Raw genomic sequence first — 19,394 nt, 5'->3', positions numbered from 1 at the left:
ATATTCATGTAAATATTTATTCGGTTAGTCAATTAATTGTACATAAGTTTCCAATTATTTAAGTTGATTGAGTTTGTTGAATTAATCTGCCCAATTAGTTACTTAATTCAATAAAAAGTAATTATGATAATTTAAACAGGTGAAGAATATATTAATTGCAGAATACTGGTGAAATTCGAGTGCGAAAAGGAAATATAAAAATAAGAAAGAAAATAATTCGCACGTGATGGGGTATCAAATAACACGTCAGTCTGGAAGTAATACGTATGCCGCGAATGCCAGTGTGACTCAAATTAAATATTATGCATTATCTCACTCATAATTTAATAGACATGACCCGTATGAATGCGCTAATAAACATATAACATTTTTAGGTACACAAAAAATTCAAATGTTATATAATTTTGAATAAAACTGGTTAAAGCAATCCACAGAAGCTCTTTGAGATGAAGTTTGGTTAAATGTGAGCAATGTTTCAACTTCGCGGACTTCATTGCAACAAATTTCAAAACAGCGGTTAACTTGAAGTTGGAGCTACTTCAAATTCATATTAAAATATGTGCAACATATGCAATGCCTGGTCCACATTCATCAAAACATGCAGAGGATTATTCAATGGCTATGTGAAATAGATCGACTTACACTTAGTCTCCTTCCCGCTTCTGTTTATCATGCTTTTTGTTGCCGAGCTGATCACTGCATCTCTCAAAGGGCTTACGAAATGATAAATTTTGCCTTGCGCTACGCTATGAAATGGTCAAGGAGCATCAACAAACTCTTAACACACAACTGCAACTCTTTCCAAGAGCCCTTCAAGTCACTGGACTCAATTGATTTATCAAAAGGTGTATAGCCGTACTAAGTTGACTGGCGCTAGCAAACCTTATGATCGGAAAACTCAAATAAATAAACACGTAACCGAACTTACCCAGAAGCTCAGGTAATACTCCCTTAATCCTGTCCCGAGGTTAATTGCGATATAAAAATTAGCGCCGTAAAGTTTACGTAGAAGAATGTCAAAGTTGATGCGCGTAAGTTAGTGCAATAACAATGAATAGATTTCCAAAAATTATTTCAATTTTTATCCCTTCTTCTCTGGCCCAAGTAGTAAGGCATCCCAATATCCCAACAATTTGTGTGATGTATTACCATCATGTTCTCTTTTCTGTAGACACTCTCCCACACACCCTTTAAAAGTAAAGTTTATCAATGGGCTACCATTAGTACGGTTGCCATGGTAATGTCATCTGCGCATGCGTATACTACAAACACAACCGGTTTGCTATGTAGCAGCTGGCATGTAGGCGAACCGGCAGCGAGCCACGGCACTCAATACCCGGCCTGCCTGCTTTGAACATTCCTCGCATGGCTGCCGGCGTTGCCAATGCCATGTCACTACTTTTATTGTTGCTGGCCAGTTATGGTGGTGACTTTAATGGCTTCCGAAACGATCATAGAGTTAAATGAATGGCAGACGGAACCAATAAACGTCGCGTATTGTGTTTAACCTCTGTGTTGTTATTGTGCCATATGAGTTAGAGCGAAGACATGAAATGATGATGCCCTGAAAATTAAACTCGTGCAAAGTGACGATGCAAATAGAGATGCATGGTGGCAACTTTTGAATTAGGAACTCCGAGCTCAATGAAGCGGCTAACGACCAAAAAATAGTGAAGAAGTAGTTACTCACTTAATATGATTATGCGTGTCACTGCATTTTAATGTTTGTTTGTTGTTTAAATTATAGCGTACATTTTATTAGCTATTTTCATTTCACGTATAAATCAAATTTCCCTCAATATTTATTTAATACTAGCTGTACCCGGCGCGCGTTGCTACGCCAACAACTAAAATAAATTTAAGAAAAATAACTTTAAAGAAAAATCAGTACACAAATATTCAATTCATTCTAAACCATTTTATTGATTTTGTTTATTTCAAAAAAAAATCGGTTGAACGGGGCAACGCCACCTGGTGGCGAGTGGCAGCAATGAGTATATTCTACAAACCTTTTCCGTGGAAAAATACATGTATATACCAATTTTTATAATAATCGGTCCAGTAGCTTTTGAGTTCATCGAGGACATACCGACAAACATTAATTTTTATATAAATACATATAAAGATTAAATTAATTTTGCACCTACCATAGCCGAATGGGTTGGTGCGTGACTACCATTCGGTAGGGCGGGGTTTAGAAATCCAGCATATGAGTTTACTCTGCAGCCGTCGATGATATATGGAAATCCAGAAACTAGAATAAATTGAAGCCCTTAAAGCAAGTCAGTTGCCCGAGTCAGTGAGACTCTACCTCACTGTCTCTACCTCTCCATTTCGAAATTAACAACAGGATTTTTGAAACTTTGATTGTCAAAAAAACTTGGTCCATAAATATTAAGAGTTTCGCTATTTTTAATATGGCGTCAGCCATTCGAAATTATACTTAAAAAGCTATCACGAATCAAAAAATTTTGATTTACACATACATATAAGGTTTTAGTATAATACCTCTTCTTATGGACTTTTTTGATTTTTGCCACATCCATAGCTTATGTGAAAGAATGTCAAAATTGTTTCTAGTCCGTTTGCCGTCATGCATGAGCTAAGCCCACGTGCAAAATTTCAACGAAATCGAATACCTTGTTGGAGAAAATCACTATTTTCTTACATTTAATATGAAATGGTTTTGTAATGCAAATAGTTTGGGTTTTTCATCTGCATACTAAAAAGCCTAAATAAGAGCCAAATGGCGTGGATTGCTAGCGAATTGTTCTAAAAGTTGTTCTACTTCTAGGCAATCACTAGGAATGGCTTTTTGGTATGTTGTAGCTTTCACATTAAAAGAAATGGTGAATATACTCCACGACGGCCGCCGTAGCTGAATGGGCTGGTACGTCAAATATATATACATACATATACTCTAAATTATAAGGCAACTTCATTCATTAACGCATAGAAATATGTTGTTTTGTAAAGTATGCCATTAAGAGGTCACAGAAATTCGATTCTGATTTGAGAAATAGATTTGGTTTTCTATGGGAATGGTAAAAACGTTCCTTAAAACAAAGTGTTTAATATTAGGGGTGATATATTTATACTGATGTATTTTAAATAGTCAAGCAATTTTGAATACATATTTATGATTTAATACCGCAAAAGATATACATATTTTCTTAAACAAAAAAATCGTTAGCTTTTTTCCAACAGAAAAACTTTCGATCTTTGTGTAGACAACACAATGTACGACATCCACATGAACACAGGTAGAAAAACAGTTCAGAGGCAATAAAGCTCTGCAGTTTCTGCTTGCTGGTGCCTAAGTTTCTCGTCCCCTTATCCAGTGTAAATGTAATAATATATTTTGCGTTGCTATGTAATATCAACATGTAATTTGATCACAACGAAAATACCCAAAGTTTAAAGCGGGAAATTATTATCCTACATACATTCATACGATAAAAGAAGAACCCATAGCAATGGATGGAAAGGAAGCGGGTCGATGGGGTGAATAGAATATTTTTTATTATAAAAGGAATTGCATATTCGCATCGATGCATTAAAATATTTCATAAGCAACCATCAATCAGTCGGGGTTTAAAGATATTGACCCTCACAAAATGGAGCGGATTGCAGTGGTAAGAAATTGTCTATGTTTGCAAGGAGTGTGCTGACGCGTTGGAGCTGTTGCTGGCCCGTAGAGGGCGCTTGCCATATGAATAACTAAAGTAATTGCAAATAGCCAGCAGGGCCAACGACAGTGGAGGAAGTTGGATGCAAGGGATATCCAAGATGAAAAACATTACAATAAACGGTTTGTGGCCAGACCAAAGTGGGCAGACGCCGGTTGCTCATAGGAAATTGCACTTCACCTTTCGCCGTTTATTGTTATTTTGCTAAAATAAAAAAATGCTATAATTTTAAGTAAATTGCGTTTTATTCCACTATTCAAGCGATCAACCAATCGATTGATTGACGGATAAAACGAGTGATTTGATTGATTCGATGCACAAGGCACAAGTATTGGCTAATCCATATTATTAAGTTGAGTGATTTTTGATGTTTTACGGCATCGATTTAATTTAAAAGCGAAATTGCAATAATTCATCGGGGTACTCTAGCTCATGTAGACTTATTGGCTTCGCAAAAGCTGCAATAAATTACACTGGTCGCTGGCAAGGAGTTAATGATATGTAATGAGTATTTCATGCGCGTAAATGAAAAATGTCCCGATTCGTTTGCAAATTGTTCAATAATGAAGTGAGCCAACACCAGATCCTGATTTTCCTTTTTAATTTATTTGTGCATGTATGGTACATATTTATGTTGGCAAATGATTTATTAAAAACCTACAGATGGCCCATGTGTGGACTTAAGCATTTTCACCCTTTGAATCATGCATTTGATTGGGTTGATTTGAAGACGTCGATTACCATTGGAATTATATTGTGGTAAGCGCAAATAATTGAAGTGCCCTTATTTTCATTAACGCAAAAATTTTATGATTTACTTTGAACTTTGAACAAGTTGAAAATACGAGTGTACTCAAAGAAAATGGGTAAATGGGATGAAATTTCGCTCTTTTAATTCGCAGAATTTCAAGAATAATTCGGTCTTTGCTATTTTTAACGTACTACTGCGGGCAAAAAGTAAGGTGAATTTATTTGTCAAACTTCGCGGGATTAAAATTTCGCTCTAGTTATTTTTTTCATGAGTTGGCAGCACTGTTAATAACATTTGGGACAACTTTCACGTGAATGTCATTATCAGTAATATATTTACGCTTGTGTTTACCAAATGACCAAGAGTGCATTTTTCGATTTTTACAATGTCTGATTTGATTGAGTAGAGAAGTGCCATAAAATTTTGTTTGCGGAATGAAATTTCGGCTGCGGAAATGTTTAGCATCTTGCAGAAGGCATTTGGTGATTCGACCATGTCGCAGAAAAATGTTTATAAGTGGTACAAAGACTTCAAAGTGGGTCGAGAACGTGTTGATGACTTGGAGCGCTCCGGACGACCATCGACGTCAACAGATGACCAACACGTCAATAAAGTGAAGGAGTTAGTGCTCAAAAATCGTCGGTTGACTGTTAAAGACCTTAATGATATGATCGGAATATGAATCAGAAGGATCTGTGAAAACCATTTTGAAAGACCATTTGGGCCTACGAAAAGTCAAATCTCGTTTGGTACCGAAAACTCTCAATTTCTCGGAAAAAAGTCGTTGCGTTGATGTGTGTGCAACAGTGCTTTCAGACTATCAGGACAAGCTCAAATGCATCATTACGGGAGATGAGACTTGGATTTATGCTTACGATCCTGAAACAACCGACCAATCAAGCGAATATCGTGCTAAAGGCGAGACCAGACCGAAAAGAGCACGTCAAAGTCGTTCAAAAATAAAGGCCATGATGACAGTTTTTTTCGATTTTCGTGGTGTGGTGCACTATGAATTCCTTCCACCTGGCCAAACTGTTAATAAGGAATATTATTTGAGCGTTATGCATCGTTTACGTGAAGCAATTCGTCTAAAAAGACCAGAATTATGGGCCAAAAACTCTTGGTTTTTGCGTCACGATAATGCACCGTCTCACACTGCACTCGTTCTTCGTGACCATTTCGCCAATAATTCCACGCATATCGTTCCGCAACCACCGTATTCGCCTGATTTGGCTCCGTGTGACTTCTGGCTATTCCCAAAACTCAAGAGACCACTCTGGGGAACGCGTTTCGAGTCGATTGAGGAGATAAAAGCTGAATCAAAGAAGGTGCTGATGGCTATATCGGAAATGGACTATTTGGCATGTTTCGGGGATAGGAAAAATCGTTGGCATTAGTGTATTTCATCGAGAGAGGATTATTTTGAAGGGGATGAAATTGATTTACAAGAATAAATAAAGATTTTTCATTTTACAACCAAATTCACCTTACTTTTTGCCCACAGTAGTAGTATTATCTCGCACTTAATTTACAATCCCAGATGAAAAAATTTAAAGTAGGAAGAATATAGAGCAGACTTTTAAAAATCATAGCTTTATATTATTTTACATACGCTTACTATGAAAACTTATTTATAAATTCAGGGTGCACACGGTAGTTGGAGGCTTGCATATATGTGGCTATAACATCCCGAAGCCATTATTTTTTTTGCTTTTGCATTTTTTCAGATAAGGCATGGAGGACTACAGCCTAGCTGAAGAAATGAAGAGATATGCAGTCGTGTGCAAATCACACCAGTTTAAGAAAATCCGGACTTACCACGCTTTTGAGACTAAAATTCTTTATTTAAGTTTAAAAATAAACACATTTTTCTTAGCCAGCTTTTTCTTAGCGAGCTTACAAGTAAATAATTCAATTAATTAAATGGCAGGTACAACAGTTTGACATGTTGTTAATGATTACTTTCTCATGTATTTTGCTATTATAAAATTGAACATGACTTTTGAATTTATTCTCCAATCTGTCATCAATTTAATTCCCCTATTGCCACTAAAATTCATTATTCTTCAAGATGTTCGGCTAGCCACTACTCCCTAACTGGGTTGGTGTATCAATGTATTTCCCCTTTTCATGCTAGTCATGTGAAAAATTGTGTAGCTACAACAAAAACATAATACATTATACTGCACACATAAATAATGCATTAAATTAGATACGCCGACTGTTGTGTGTGTGTGTGAAATTTTATGTGTGCCAAAATTCCATTCTTCATAAAATAATGCCAACTGCGTACTTTTCCTATTCTTCGCCATCCGCACCACCTGACATAGTTAATAACTCCCACCAATCCCAGTTGGCCTCACAGTTGCCGGTTTAGTATAAGCTGAGACATCGGAAGCATGGCAATGACGGTGGTTGCGGTCTCTGCGTTTGCTGCAGCATCACCATATGGAGATAGATATTTGCTACACCACTACTCGCTTACTCATTCTTTGGCTCGTTCGCTGCTATTTTTCGCAATAAAATCGCAATAAAACACATTGGTCACGTAATTTCGTTTGTCTGTGAGATTCTATTTCCTCTACTGTAACCGCCGGCCGATTTGAGCTCATGCAATTTTAAATTGTTATGAATGTGGCGTAGAATCTGTTTGATTATGCGGTTGCATGCAGTATTTATGATGTGGAAAATGCTACCGCCTCTTCTTGGCAAGACAAGCGCAATCGATGTTGGCAGGTGGAGTTGGAGGCTTTAAATATATTTGCTTCATGGGATGCGACAGCGAAAAAAAATGTTGCACTAAATCATAAGACTTAAAATGTTACCGAAATAGGAAACTTTTTCCATCCTTACATATTTCTTTGCAATTTTGTTTAATTTCCAAAGTTTGGTGCAATTTCTCATTTTTATTATGCGCCCAAGTCTGCAAGCCACTTTCCGGCTAACTTCCAATACAACACTGGGCTTTGTCCTTGCCTTATCGCCCTTTTCAACCTAAATTTTTGCCCAAAATACCAAAAAATATTTTATTTGCTAGGGACAAAAATGTACATACAATAATAACAAAAATACGAGCAAGCCCATTAAAAACGAACGTCATCAGTAACAACAATTAAACTACACATCTTTGATAAATCGCTTCCTTGTGCCCATTTTATTACTCGGTTGGCAGCCACTGCATCATCACCCTTCCACCATACTCGTATAGGTATTGCAGCCAAATTGTCTCGGTTACAATCACTGTTGACTGTAAGTTCTATGTGACAGAGACATTTTTGTGTTCTAATTAGAGGGCGCATTGTTTCCTGCTGGAGTCACATCCAACTTGCTCTAACAAACATTCGTTATCTGCTTTCAGGCGCACAGACAGTTGGCTCGAGTGCAAGCTGCCGGGCACGAAAACTATGCGAGTTTGAGCCAAAGGTTGCTTGCCATTGGTTTGGAACTACCGAATATTTCGGCATATTTAAAATTTATTTACTTCAACACGTACGTGCAGATGTATGTAGACATGAAGCCATGAATGTATGTGTGAACAGGCATGCGAATAGTTTATTTCATTGTTTTGCCTACATGGGCATGGTTTCATATCTGCATCGTTGCCGCTAATAATTGTCTAACTTTATTTTATTATCTTTCAAAGTTTCATGTCAATTCCCCGCTCAACTGATCCACACTTTGTTGCGCCGTTAAAGCTATCAATGAATAAACTTCGATTTATTTTCATCGTATTAATTTGTTACGCTTTATTTTTAAAATAAATAAATAAAATATAATAAGCAATCAAAATATTTATAGAACTTAAATGAAGTTGGCCACTTTTACAGGGAATTGCGCTTATTCATGGTCAATATTATTTGGTTAAATTTGTCAGAGAGCTGTTGTAGCATGAAATTGAATTCAATTTTACGAAATGTTCTATTTGCCACAAATACAATTTATGTGTGAACGTCAATTTGTTTGCTTTGTGTGGGTATTAAATTTACAGTTATTTGAATAAGCAATGCGTGAAATTAGTGGATGCAATTAATACTGAAATGTGCTGGCAAGTGTCGATGAGTTTAAAAATAGAAGCGACGGCAAACTTAACTGCGAAAATTGTGAACTTGTACTTAATAATAAATATTATGCTAAAACATTTTTTGAATTTGTCTATGAATTTTATATTCATGAATTGAGATACTTTCCAGCAGCAAAATTTATCGAAGACAACTTCAAATAGCTCAAATTGCACAATTTTTTTTGTTGACGCTGGCGGATAGCAATTTCGCTTGTTTACAGGTTTACCAATAGTTTGTTTGTTTTTGTTTGAAAACCCGTTGTGATAACAGTAGTTATAGGTGCTTGCACGAAGTGTGATAAAATAGTAAATCATTTGTGAAGCTTTTCACAAAGTAATTTTTAAAAAACTTCGATATGCAATTTTTTTCAATAACCTGCGCAATTTGGCCAATGGTTTTGAAGGTTCTTACCAAAAGTTTCGAAATTCAATGGTATTTCGGCAGATTGGACCTAGTTTGCGAGATAACGGTATTTCAAAATTTACTGGGGCTACTTAGAGCTCATTTAGAAACAGCCTTACACCATAAGGTTTGAAAGGAATACCCATTTAATGGGCCGAATTATATAGTATGATGCAAAAAAGAATTTTCAAAATATTTCAATATATACATACATACAGTAGATTCTGTTTTTATGCGGTTTCGAAATAGTGCGGTTTTTAAAAAAATTAAAAAATTCATGTCGATCTATCGGGAATTGTATAAACAAGATTCTAAACCAGCTAAGCAAAAACTCATCATAGATTACATCAGAAATGCTAACCCTACAAGTATGGAACCGCCTGCATCACCATCTAGATCAGAGGTGTACATTTCCTCAAGGGACGAAAGTGATTTTACGTCAAATCCTAAACGAATGCGCAACATGCGGGTATTGTCTGATTCTATTTCTGACGATGTAAATTTATTTTGTGATTCTGTCGTTTCTTAAATAAAGATATAATTTTCAAAAATACAATTTTTTGTTCATGCGATTTTATTTAATTATTTTAGATTCATGCGGTCTATGGAACGTATCTATAGTTATAATATGGGACTAGTACCCTTTTTTTATGCGATTTTATTACATTATTTCAGATTTATGCGGTTCTTAGCGCTTTTGAAACGTATCTATAGTTTTACTATAGAACTGCTAGCTTTTTTATGCTGTTTTTGTATGCTGTGTCTTGCGGAACGTATGTACCGCATAAAAACAGAATTTACTGTATATGGATGTATTTCGTCCGCTGTAGCCGAATGGGTTGGTGCGTGACTTCCATTCGGAATTCGGAGTACGTTTGCTCGAGTCTCCGTAAAACATCAGAATGAAGAAAAAGTTTTTCTGATAGCGGTCGCTCTTCGGCAGGTAATGGCGAACCTCCGAGTGTATTTGTGCCATGAAAAATCTCCTCATAAAAAATATCTGCCGTTGGGAATTGGCTTAAAACCATATTTGAACTTTGTTGTATATGAATCCCTCAATTTCGAAGTTACTCTGTACAAATTTTGCTTAGTATTATTTTTTTTTGTTGAATATAACCTTAGTTGGTTTTGAAAATCATTCACAACGAATCACCTTAGGGTGAAATATTTTTTCTAAATCAGCTCTTAGCGGTCCATTGACCCTTTTCAATTCGCTTATCTCGAAAACTGAAGCCAATCAGACAAAATGGACGCGGTTGGATTTAGAAGGCCCCAATTAAGTAATATCGACTTTCAAAACTTTTACTCAAAAAAAAGTTTAAAATTCACGCATGGAAAACATGCTTAATATATAGTTGACGTAGTTTTCAACAAATATTGGATTATATAATCATTCAAAGAGATACTGCTTCGGTCAAATTTATACCCCCACTGCCCCATTCTGCTAATGAGTAATTTTCTATAGTGCCCAAACTATCAAATAATAAACTTTACTTTCATTTTAGTTTTTTAAGAAATGGTTTATTATCGTTCTGAGGTATTTCCAAAATACATAATTACTTCTAAAAGAATGGGGTAGTGGATATCACCGCTGATGATATTATAAGCAAAAGAAAGTGAGTGAACTAATCTGCTTGTTTCCATAGACTGAAGCGAGATTTATGAATACAAAACATATTTTTTTTTTTTTTTTTTTTTAACTTTCGTTTATTTGCAATCTATTTTAAAAATAATAAGCAAATTATCTAACTATTAACAATTTGACTTATATTATTGAGCTCCATTGAGGTCAATAATAATATATATGTATACTACGATTAATGTACACTTATATTCAGACTTATGTGTTAGATTTTAATACATTTTAATATTAGATTTATCTATTAGGTTCTGAATGGAATGTCTAATACATGATGTCTTTTAAGTCTATTAATTTCATTAGTTTCATCAAGTAATGTAATTGCTAGCGGGTTATCGTGATAACTTAATCTCTGTAAATATTTTGTGGTAATTTTTTTAATTTCATCTTTTATAAAGGGAATTTCTAGATCAGTATGTATGGCTTTATTTGTGACGAACCAGGGTGCACTTGTGATAAGTCTTAAAGTTTTTGACTGATATCTTTGCAGAATTTCTATGTTAGAATTGCAAGCAGTTCCCCACAGTTGTACTGCGTAGGTCCATACTGGCTTTAGTATAGCCTTATATATTAATATTTTGTTATTTAGATTAAGTGTTGATTTTGGTCCTAGTAGCCAGTAAAGTTTGTTTGTTTTTATCTTTAACTGGGTTGTTTTTGCTTGAATATGGCATTTCCAGGTTAGCCGTTTGTCCAAATGTATGCCAAGGTATATTTAAGAAAAACTTTTAGGGATCGTTCAATTCTATTTATAAAATTTGTAAAGCTTGGCCTCCAATGAATGTATCGTATTGAAAAATGGGACCGAACGAAGGCCGCATATAAAACAATAACTTAAGTTTCACTTGTATATTTACATATATTTTATGTATGAAAATACATAGATTACGATTTTCAGCAGTATGTTAACTCCAAAGCTACTTATCTAGCCAATCGTGGAACAAAATAATTTCTGTCGTGTAGCAAATATAGGGTGGGCCATGTAAAATTTGCTTTTTGAATCGGCTATAAAAAAAAAAACTGATCAATATTTTTTCAAACATTTTTTTTTTATTTTGAAGATTGAACATTGTCATTTATGAATGAGAAATAATATCGTTCAAATGACTGCCACGACTGGCTTTACAGTAGGCCATTCGATCAACCCAACTTTTAAGCACATTTTCGATTGTTTGGGCTCCAATTTCATGAATGGCAACTTCGATTTTGTGTTTTAAAGCATCAATCGTCTCTGGATGGTTCGCATAGCATTTGTCCTTAACGGCTCCCCACAAAAAATAGTCTAAGGGGCTTAAATCACAGCTTCGACGTTTACTGCAACGCTCGCCATTTACTGCAACCGCGGAAGAAGAAGAAGACTCACCACTTTGGAAATAGGTTTTCAATATTTCCCAATTTTGTTCAAGCGTATAGCGTCCCATTTCGTAAAAGTCAAACCTTTAAGTATGCGTTCATATGACATGTCATTTGTGTTACCATTCTCAAAAAAATAGGTGGCAAGGTAGGTAAGAGCAAACGCTATATGGCCCACCCTCATATGCTTTAAAGCTGGGTCAAATCAGAAAACAACTATGAGTTTTAAAGATATCTTGACCACAGGACCCTCTGTTGGAAAATCACGTGGTTTTCTTCGATTTGGCTTGAAGACAAACTCATCCTGTGTATTTCAACTCAATCGGCCGGCTACTTTTTTAGTTTATCGGTCACTAACATAGAGGGGAAAACGGATAAATATTTATGTATAAGTAGAAGATGATTTCATTAGGTTCTTAAGAGCGCTATATATTCGCTGGCCACTGAATACATAAAAAAACAAATGATAACTAAATTTTTTGAAACGCCGACCGTCATGACCAGTTGGCTTTCGAGTATATTTTTATAAGAATATTTCAGCTTATTGCCTGATAGAAAAATATTCATTGCATGTATTTGATTTTTTTATTCGAAAGATATTTTTTGTACCTGCCTTACGTAATGCATTATAATTACTAATAATTATATTTTTTATAAATAAATAAATACATTTTACGCATGACATATCAAGCATTGGCTCATGCCATCAAAATTCACCTTGAGATTTTCTCTCATGATTTCATGCTTCTTATTTCCTAATGAGGATACTTACACTAAAAAAATTTTACATTAAAAGAACCATGGCACACGTACAAAGAATGGCCAGTCTTTGTATCTGCGGGGCCCTCAGAAGCTGCCAAAGCAACTCTCAGACTAAGAGAAATCGGCCTACTCAGAACGAACCAAAGAGGACACTCTTCAATTTAAGAACAATTCCTCTGCATTCCCAGCACAACGGATTTCTGTTAGACCAAGGACATCAATTTAAACTAATCCTTTGTTACAGTATTTCCTTCCAAAGAGGAATGGGATAACGGGCTTATTGTTAAGATAAATGACTTAAACATCTACACAGATGGCTCAAAACTGGACAACAAAGTAGGTGGAGGGGTCTACTCCGACAAACTCGGAGTATGCCAATCATTTCACTTACCTGATCATTGCAGTGTATTTCAGGCGGAAGTCACTGCCATAAAGAGGGGCTTACAGAAATAAAAACGAGAGTATTATCCACAAATGAAGTCTTCATTTACTCGGACAGTCGAGCAGCAATAAAAGCGCTGGAATCAAAAACGCACTCGTCAAAAACAGTTCTAGCATGTTTTAAACTACTAAATGACGCATCTAAGTGCTACAAGGTGCACCTTATCTGGGTACCAGGCCACAGGAACATCGCAGGAAATTGTAAGGCGGATGAACTTGCAAGAACCGGTACAACGCCCGATATCGAACCGGATAAGGCGCTGATACCCATGCCCATAGCCACTTGTAAATTACTCATAGACAGGGAAACCATGAAAAAGGTAAATACAATCTGGCAAAACCTCACAACATGCGAACTAAGCAGACAGACATGGCCGAACTGGAACAGCGGTCGATCGAAAGTCTTGCTAAGATTCAACAGAGAATCTATAAGACAAATGATAGGTGTATTAACAGGTCATTGTTTAATAGGCAGCCACGCTAGAAGGTTAGGACTCCCTTACTTCGATTTCTGTAGAAGCTGTCTTAATACAGAAAAAGAGGAAACAGTCAGACACCTTTTATGTTAGTGTGAAAGCCTAGCTATGAGAAGGCTGCGCACTCTCGATACAGCATTTCTAACCGATGTAGCGGATATAGCCCATCTAAAACTAACGAAGCTCTGCTCGTTTATTAAAGCAACCGGATGGTTTGAAAAGGAACACGTAGAGTAAGGATATGCTCCAGTGGTATCACAATGGACCTGCCGAAGGTCTAAGTGTGTCTTACGACAACCACCCACCTACCTACCTACCTACTTACACTAACTTTCAAACTCCCGTAATTATTCTAGATGGACTCGTTTGTAAGTTCGTTGCTTCAATTGACGAATTCAGCATTTACATACATGCAACACATTTCTAAATCCTTCAACATGATGCCCCATTCCGCAGGATTCTACGAATCGAGTTAATTTATTTAGTGCGGCTTGACACTTTGTTATTCGGTGCAATTGTTTTATGGATTGTGTACGAAAGCATACATTAACGCCTGTCCACATATGAATACATACACATGCACATAATTGTTGAATATGCGGCATAACTTGATAGTCGGCGCATTTAATGAATAAAAGCGGGCACAATCGCACATTCCAGGCCATGTGTATTTTATCATTCCCATTGCAATGTAAAGATCACACACATACTCACACATATACATACATACATTACACAGTTAGTCAGGAATTTTCTCTCCTGGGCCAATGTTTCATGCCATCAACCGAATATGAAGTCACATATGAACGTGGCAGCGCCCCACAGGATAAACAGTCATGGTGGACAGTCGCTCCGTTTCCCTTGAAATGTTAGTTTGCACTATTTGAGAGAATTTAACACGCCCTTTTATGCGAATTTATATATATGTATGTACGCACGTGTGTGTGTGTGTGTAGGTGCGGGTGTGAGCGTTAATGTGAGTTGGTTGACCAAGTGGATTATTATTAGTTTTTCGTTGGTTTTAATTGAATTTTAATGGCTGCCACAGCGGTGCATAGAAGCATGAATATAAATGGCATACACATACATATACATTATTATTAACTTAAAAAAAAATATTATATTCATTTTTAGTTTTAGTTACTAAATAAATGTTTGCTTAAGGCACACTTTAATTTTTTCTCTTCCATTCCCAATGTAATCACTTTTTGTGTTTTTAAACTATTATATTTTGCTTTAAGGCCGGCCTTCTTGTTTATTTGTATTTAGTAGATTTTTTCCCCTTTTTGTAAAAATTGTTGTTGTTGCTTCAATATTGCGTGCAGGTGCCAGCCTAAAATGGTTATTTCGTTATCTTTTTGCCACAGGCAGCGGTACATAAATGCCATGCAAATTAAACAAGCGACTTCCATGCCATTCCACTATGCAACCACTTTGCCATTCGTTTCGCTTCCATCTTCCTTAAAGCTTTACGTTTACCCCACCTGAAACAGGTTAAATATTGTTTTCCCCATTGCCATTTTAGGTTTTCTTTTTTTCCAGTTTTTGTTTCCCTTTTCGTGTTTGTCACACAAAGTTACTTTGTCGGTTTTTTTGTCATTCCTACCACCAGGATGAAAAAAGCGCAAAATGTGTTTATTCGATTTGGTCTTTTATTTTTCGTATATTTTTCTCAACTCTAGACTATCAGCTTATTTGTGTGCGAGCGTTCGGCGAATACGGGTCCTGTTTGTCGTATTTGGTGTTAACTAACCGGCAATGTCTAGTATCCTGCCACTCTGAAAGTCTGGCAGTTATTAAACACCCACTTATTACCTTTTTTATTTGGCCATTTTGCCGCACGCTCTCGTTTCAGCAGCACCACTATTGCCAGCCTAACGCTTCGAGCCCTTCTATGTGACGCGTTGGCCAGTGATGGGGTACTGCCAACGGCCGCCTCAACTACATATCTCTGTTGAAAATTATGACCATAATGTGTGCCAGCAAAATGTTTGTCATTTTGTCCACTCCACCTTAGGGCGTAGAATCTTAGTAGGGAAATTCAAAACAAATCCAGCCTTTTTATTTTTTATTTTCCGTTTGCCTACGCGTTTATTCCTTTTTATAGGCATTTACTTATTTGTCGTTTTCTGCGCTGCAGGTTTTTTATTTATTTATGAAATCATAATTCTTCTACTTCTGCTGATGCATGCCACATTGGCAATGGCAATGAGTTAGCCCATGGCAATGGGCGTTTGCCATATTTTGCATGCATTCGAAATGGGATGGTGTCACACAAAGCATTGGATCGGTGCAAAGTTGTCCTGTCAGCTTTTTCGGCAATCCATTCTAACCTCTTTAGTCTCACTTATGTTCGCTTTGAGAGTTTTTTCATACTTTACTGACCAAATCAAGGAAATAAAGCCTTGCCATTGTCCCTGCCAATTAATGTGTACCGAACGAGATTTAGCAGAGTTAACAAATGGCATAAGAAGCCGCATGACTTACTTTATTAAAATACTCATACTCGTATTACGCTGACACGTTTTTATGCATATTTACAGTGGAACCGTTTTCAAAATATGAAGTTTTAAAAACTATGGTATTGGAATACTCTTTTCAAAAATTACACCTACTAATATTTTGACAGTTCACTATTTCGAAATGGGAACGAAGTTTACCCGGCCTACTCAAAACGAAATTTGAAAGACCACGACAATTAGTTTTGATTCTAACGTTTCCAATTGTGTTACCGACGCTATTTATTATTAGTAACAGTGACATCGGTTAAACTCTGCAGATTATTTTACAATTTGCCTATGTAAATTTCCCCTCTAATTTGTGCTGAAAATGGCGCTAAGAATGATTTATTTGTTTATTAGAAATATAATAATAAATAATTGTATTACTTTACGAGAGTCACTAGAATTTATTCATTTTTACTATGAGTGATTAATTTGAGTGAAAGTAATGCGTAAATCAGGCCGCCGCTCTTGAGTTGGCTTGTGCGTGAATATCAGATATCATATCATTTTTGTTCTATTTTATTAGATGATGTTGGCTCTGTGTAATCTGAAGCCCTTTTTATCTAGGTTTAGAGCAGATTTTGCTCTGTTGGCATTGAAGTTCAAAAGCTTTTTGGAGTGATGAAGGCCGCTGACCAGTTCCAGTGTTCCCTGATTTTAGATTGGATCCATTTTTTGGTTTCCTTTTCTATATTATTTTTGTTAAAGCCGAAAAATGGGGCTGGCACCTTTTTTGCCACAAAAGTCTGTCTTCTCGTTTCCTTCGTGTCCCTCATGTCGCTCATGTCCTGGTACACAAATCACTGAGACCTGATTATGAGTGGCCAGTTTATTGAGTGCATTGTTACACTCAATTAGGACTTTTGACTTGAATGTGAAGCTATTCAAGGCTTTGTGCTCTTCCTGCTTCTACTCCTTGGAGCGTTTTGGAACAATCTGTGTACCATTTTTGTGAGTCATCATTTATCCATGTTGGGTTAGTGTTCTACTCTTCCCTAGATGGGAAGATAACCTTGTATATCTCTATGAAACTGAGCACGGATTCCATGTGGTCATTACCCTTTGTTATGCATACTGCATGTTGAACCCTGTTCAAGATATTGAGGTGTCCAGTAAGATCTGCTGGTTTATGGTTTTCTTCCACATGAAAAGAGAGTGCTTGCATAGTAGCTTCCTCTTGTATTGCTAAATGTAGCGGTGGTTAATTTAAAATCAGCAGTTGTGGTATTCTCATGGGTCCTGTTATGCTCAGGCACGCCAGCCTTTGTAGTTTACACAGTTTTGATATAGCAGTAGTTTGATTTGTTTTAACCCACCATACCAAAGCCCCATATAGTACCATAGGCCTTACTATTTGGGTGTAGGACCAGAAGGTCATTTTAGGGTCCAGACCCCAGGACTTACCCAAGAGTTGTTTTGTTGTCCAAAGGTTTTTCGTTGCCTTTTTTTATTACTGAGTTGATTTGGGTCTCCCAAGTGATTTTTTTTGTCCAAGATAATTCCTAGATATTTAACCTCTTCCTTTAGAGGTACGTCTATTCCATTTATTCCCAGAGTGGGTATATTTAGAACTCTTCTCCTGACAAATGGGATAATAGTGGTTTTGGAACGCTTGATTGATCCATTTATGATATTCGCATATTGTATTCCATTATCATAGTTCCTAGAGCTCCGTTGCGGCGCATAGGGCCAACGCAAAATTTGCCCAATCCTTTCTGTTCCCTGCTTTTGCTTTTACTTTCTGCCACATCAGGTTTTTGTTCACAGCCTTTATTTCACTTTCGATGTAATGGCGCTATGAGCCCATAGGTTTGCTGCGGTTCTGCTGACGCTGCGGATTCCAGTTTAGTGCTTTTTGATAATATCCATGCCTCCTTGCGTAGTGTATGACTGAGCAACCGCCATTTGCGCTCTCTGATTTCTTGCGGGAGTGGTTTTCGTTGGCATCGTTGCATCAAAATCCAATTGTCTGGTCACCAAATGCGCAGGATGTACCTCAGGCTGCGATTTTTGAGGTTTTAGCTGATAGACATCTTGTTCCACAAGAATAGAGAAGGACAAACTTAACATTTGAAATAAAGATTCAATGTCTGGTACGCACGCTGATTTGTTTGGATAGCCACACTGGTCGGAGATTAGCAAATGCCTTTCTTGCTTTCTGCAACCTTGAGAAAACATTACTTTTGTATCCCCCATCTGCAGTGAAGTGGCTTCCCAGATATTCAAAACCGCTCACTTTGTCACTGTTGCCTGAAGGTCGCGTCATTCCGATTTATCGCCAAATATGATATTTTGTTTTCTTTGCATTGACTTTAAGTCCAGTAGTGTTAGAGTGTCTAAGAAGGTCCTAAAAGGTCCCTTATTTGTACATTATTAGTTGAAGTGGTTAGAATTTCATTAATGAGGACCAGGAAAAAAAGCGGTGATAAGATGCAGACACATCGACTTCAGTCCGTATAGACTCCGATAAGATACTGTCATGCAAAATTCGACATTCAAAAGTTTCGTATTGCGCCATGATTAAGTCGCTTAAATGCTTTCTCATAGTCAATGAAAACGAGATACAAACATTATTGAAATTCACTTATTTGTTCGGTGATAATGCGGAGAGTAACAATATGGTCGATGGAAAATTCTGAAGCATCTCTGCATGTTATTTGGTCGATACCGGGGGCTTTATTGGTATATTTTAAAGTTAAGATTACTAAATTTGCAATTGTTTCGCACTAAGCAAACCGAAGGTATAGAGAATATAGGAAAATAAAACCTAAGAAAACTGGCAGAGAAATAGCAGAGATATGGTGGAGCTTTTACTATATTAAGTACTCAATTTTCTTTTTTACTTTTTTTTAGCGAAATATGGAATAAGCGCCTGTTTTAGCACCGTAGTGCGGTAACTTGTTTTATAATGATTTTTTTTATAAATGATAATCCATAACCCAAGAAAGGACTTAGAAAGAAAATACATTAGTGGTCTTGATGCGAGAGCTAATGGCGATTTCGCATCCCACAAAATGAAAGGCACCATTCATTGCCCCCTACGTTTTAGTATTAGATTCTAAAATAAGTGTAATTCGGCGAGAAAAGTTGGTGTCCGATTCTAAACATGCCACACTCAATGAAGGCAAATTTCTTCCCTTAGGAATATTGAGGACAGGAGTTAGTTGCCCTGCGTGTGAAATGCGTGTGCCAGACGAAGACAGATACATACTCGCAGAAAGGTAAAATTAAATGGCGTATAATTGTGTAAGCGTATCAACAGATGACTTATGGATCGCATGCAATATTAGAAAGTTTAGCTTAACAATTTGTCAAG

Source organism: Anastrepha obliqua, chromosome 1, assembly GCF_027943255.1.
Source record: "Anastrepha obliqua isolate idAnaObli1 chromosome 1, idAnaObli1_1.0, whole genome shotgun sequence".
NCBI classification, from domain to species: Eukaryota; Metazoa; Arthropoda; class Insecta; order Diptera; family Tephritidae; genus Anastrepha; species Anastrepha obliqua.
The sequence above is the reverse complement of the archived record's forward strand: the minus strand, read 5'-3'. Positions refer to the sequence as shown.